This window comes from Silene latifolia, chromosome 11, assembly GCF_048544455.1.
Source record: "Silene latifolia isolate original U9 population chromosome 11, ASM4854445v1, whole genome shotgun sequence".
Taxonomy (NCBI): domain Eukaryota; kingdom Viridiplantae; phylum Streptophyta; class Magnoliopsida; order Caryophyllales; family Caryophyllaceae; genus Silene; species Silene latifolia.
This window is the reverse complement of record NC_133536.1, coordinates 149628383-149632900: the sequence shown is the minus strand read 5'-3', so window position 1 is coordinate 149632900 and position 4518 is coordinate 149628383. Positions and strand designations below refer to the sequence as shown.

The 4518-nt window shown below is 37.1% G+C and overlaps 1 non-coding gene across 1 annotated transcript; it reads left to right on the top strand.

Annotated features, from left to right (window-relative positions):
• Positions 1-347: 347 nt before the first annotated feature.
• Positions 348-454, top strand: LOC141616267 (small nucleolar RNA R71). The gene has a single exon (XR_012530622.1). It is a non-coding gene; the product is annotated as a small nucleolar RNA R71 (small nucleolar RNA).
• Positions 455-4518: the final 4064 nt, after the last annotated feature.

The following is a 4518-nucleotide window of genomic DNA, read 5'->3' as shown; positions in this document are numbered from 1 at the left end:
CACTTGGGATTGATGAGGATGCCGTCATGGCATTGACATGATGCTTTGATGATTTTGAGTTTTCCTCAAGTCTAGCCATAGCTTGTTCAAATTTCAAGTTGATTGTGTCAATGTGAGCACTAAGTTGAGCACCCAATTGAGTAACGGAGTCCACTTCATGCTTTCCTCCTCTAGTAGCCTTGCGAGGCCTACTATATTGTGAATTATGGACCGCCATTTCCTCAATCTTGTTCCATGTTTGATTGTCATCAACTTCGGTGAACATTCCATTTGATCCCATATTGAGAATGTTCTTTGAATCTTCATATAAACCATTCCAAAATTGTTGCACTAAAAACCATTCGCTAAGTCCATGGTGAGGACATGAGCGACAAATACCTTTGAACCGCTCCCAAGCTTCATACAAAGATTCTTCATCCCTTTGCTTAAAACCCGAAATTTGAGCTCTTAGCATGTTAGTCTTTTCCGGTGGGTAGAATTTTTTGTAGAAAGCTAGAGCTAACTTCTTCCAAGAATATATTCCAAGGGTGGCCTTATCAAGGCCCTTTAACCATTGCTTTGCGGTGTCGATTAACGAAAAAGGAAATAAGACCCATCTTATTTGGTCTTGAGTCACGCGCGTTTGAGAGATAGCATCACAATAATCGCAAAACGTTTCCATATGAGAATGCGGGTCCTCACTAGGCATTCCCCCGAATTGGCTCCTCTCAACTAGTTGGATGAAGGCGGACTTGGCAATAAAATTACCGGTGAGATGTTGCGGGGTAGGAGTACCATTTGGTAGATTCTCCTCGGTGGGTATAGAGTGTGACGAGAATTTAGGCATTGTAGGTGGATTTTGTGGGATATTGTGTAATGGGTTCTCTTCTCCTTCTATTGCGAAAGGATTGACAAACTCACTAGTGGGTTGAACAACTTCACCAACACCTCCCAAATTCCTCCTAACAAGTCTCCTATTATTCGTCAAGGTTCTTTCGATTTCACGGTCAAAAGGTAACAAATCTCTTTGTAACCTTCTAGACATGCAAAATATCAAACAACTCGAAAACAATTAGAACAAACCTTGAGGAGTTTTTACTTCCCCAAGGTGAAAAAGACACAACTAATAACAATAAAAGAAATCTTAAATCAATTAAACACCGTCCCCGGCAACGGCGCCATTTTTGATCGAGGCCATTTCGTGTTCACAATTAAGCATATGTGGTCGTTGGTCAATGGTCGATACAAAACACAATTTATACTTCACAAACAACTCTGCAATTAGTAAAGAGGCAAGTAAAGGTCGGATCCCAAGGGACGGGTATTGAAATGAGAATTCTATTGTAACTAGTAGTGTCTAGGGGTGTCACAAATTGGGTTGATGTAGAAGGTTACTAAACTAGAATATCAATGAAAATAAACAAGCAAGATGAATAAAAAAGGGTGTAAACAATTGATTAAAAGCACTAGGGTGTCATGGGTTCATAGGGGAATCATGGGATATGATCATACAAACATGTTCTCAAATTATAAGCAAGCAATTATTGTTGCGATGGATTGAGTTGGGTTATATCTTACAATCCTAGGAAAGTTTGGGTCCCGGAGCCGAATCGATTAGATTGTACAACACCTACAAGTCGACTTAATCTTTCCTACTCAACACATGCATGGTCTAACAAGACTCGAGTTGGGTTATGTCTTACAAGTCAAGTTGAAAGGATAGAAGATGATAGTAAATGCAAGGATTCATAGGCTTAGCATTTCATCAAATATAACATGTGCATGTATTAAGATCAAAACAAGCAAGCAAATAAGATATGAAAGCATATTGATTTAAGCATGAATCATTCCCCATGTTGGTTTCCCTAATCACCCATTAAACCCTAGCTAAGAGACTACTCACTCATTATCATATTGATCATGCTAGAAAGGTTGTCAATCATACTAACATAATGAAACATGATGAATAAATGAAAGTAATTAACAATAATTAAAAAGGGATTAAGAGATTATACCTACTAATGATTCCAATAATAAAGCAAGAATAATAGAAGTACTTGAATCCTAGATTGAGAGGTTGTCAATCTCCCAATAATAACCCAAATAATCTTCAATTACCCAAAATAAAGGAAGAACAAGAGAGAGATTAAAGAACTAAAACTTGGATTAAAACTTGATTAATACTTGATTACAATCTTGAAGAGAGATTTGATTGATATTAACTACACTAATTATTGATAAGAAGAACATCCTCCTCTAATTAGACTAATGGGGTATTTATAGTGAAAATTAGGGAGGATGCATTAGGGTTAACTAAGGGCTAAACTAGTAATTACACTTTTTAAGTTGAGCAAGGAGAATCCGGTATTTTCTGAGAGAAGGGCTTCTCTTTTCGTAGCTTGAAGAATGAAAATCGTGCTGTACTGAAATCCATGCGGATTAGAGTCGGGACGGCCGGATCTGGGCTGAGGAATCCGAGCGGATCCTTGGGCAAGACGCTCGGATTTGTGAGGGGGAATCCGAGCGGATTCCAAGGTGGGACGCTCGGATTGGGCTGGACGGACGGGCGGATTTGGTACAATCCGTTCGGATTGTAGTTCAGCATCAATTCTTCTTCTTTTCTTCCCTTTTCTTCATAAATTCCTTGGGGATTTCCTCGGGGACTCAAGGATCCTTTTCTTAACATTGCTCTTCTACTATGATATGTACAAAGGCCTTCTAGTCTTGTCTCTCCTTGATGCTTGGTCATTGAATACAATCAATTTAGCCTCGTTTTGCCATGAAAATGCAAGATTCTTACTCCTTTCCTACCAAGGGATCAAAATCTCAAAGAATATGCAAAACAAAGAACTAAAGATAAGAAATGACCCAAATAGGCACTAAAAGCATGGAAACAATGGTAATTCGGGGGCTAAATATGCGCCAATTATGGTCACATCAGTACCTTGTTGACCATGTTTACAGAGTTAGTGAGATGTGACTTGAGGATATAGGATTGACTAAGTAGTCGAGTTTGTGATTGGCTTCCATAATCACTTTGGAGATGAGGGTTTGATAAAGTATATGTTACCGTGCGAGAAATGTTAAATGTGGGATTATTAGTTGGTTTTAGTGAGTAATATTGATTACTACTTGAGGTATGGTTGACACCAATTGTTGGCTAAGGAACATAAATTCAATTTATGGTTTTAGGAACTCTGAGGTGATAAAGTGTTGTTACAATTATGACCTTGTTCCTTGAGAATTTGATGGTAAGTAAGTTTAGGATGTCAAATTTGAAAGAATACTCCTTGGGGATGTTGATGACCATAATGGATTGGTGATGTGATTTGGTATTAGTTGGCTCTTGAGAGTTCTTGAGTTGAGAGAGACTTAGTATTGAGAAGAATTTGTTAATCCTATAGTTTTATAGACCTTAAGGTCGCATTGAGTACTTAAGATGATGGGACGGTGTTGTAGCTGAGTGTAGTTCCGCTTTTGGCAATCCTTAATAAGTAAAAGGATAGAGGAACTTGTGATCCTATTGATTTTTCGGATTTTGGGGTTGGTATGTTACTACCTTGTTTTGAAATGAGAACCTTGTAGAATATCTGAGGAACCCATAGTTGACACTAGTTGTATACGAATATAACTTTGTTGGAAGCCTTGACCATAGGCTTGTGAAAGTTGTTTCGGGATGTTTGAGGATTTGGAGCGATGAGATCACACTTATAGTGAAATATCTTGTTCCAGGGAATATATTAGGAAGAGGTAACATAAGCGATTGAGGAAACCCTAGGGAGTGATGTTGTTGTTTGAGATAAGAGTGTCTGGCGTTTCCTTGTTGTCTTATCTCCCTTCTTCCTTGATCATGAGCGTTACCGCTCATACCTCTCTTCCTTACTTCATCATACTCCTCTCATAAGTTTGATGTTGGTAACCTATGAAACTCCATCTTTGACACCCTGTTAGGTTCGACTTCAATTCTTACCCCATGAAATTCATTATAGCTCTCTTTTTGGTTAAGTTTGAGCTCTCTTAACATACTTTGTTTTTATGCTATCTAAGTTACTTTCCTTTTTTGTACGACTTCTAAACTTTCAAGCTACCAGTTTCGATTCATTCTTAAAAGTTTATGTCACTTCTGCAAACCTAACCTATTTTTAAAAATTTGAAAATGAAATTTTGATTTATTTCCGTAAGGTATTTCTTTTTCTTACTCTTTTACCGAGTTACTAAGCCGTGTTTAATCATAATTAGTAAAGATATTATTCTTATTATAGAACTTTAAACTAAAATTTTGAAAATGCTTTTATGATTTTTAATGGTTTTAACATTAGTGAATGTTAAATCTCGTTGTTGGAGACGTCCCAATAATGGGTTTTCTCATTTATTGGTGTAGAAATGTTTTTATATCTTGATATGAATGTGGATGTTCTTGTCTGATCAACGAGAGTATCACCGTTTCATTGAAAAGATACCTATATTTTCTTATAACTATATTATTAAGATGTTGTTTACTATAATTTCTCCTTCTAAGTTTCGAGGACGAAACTTTTT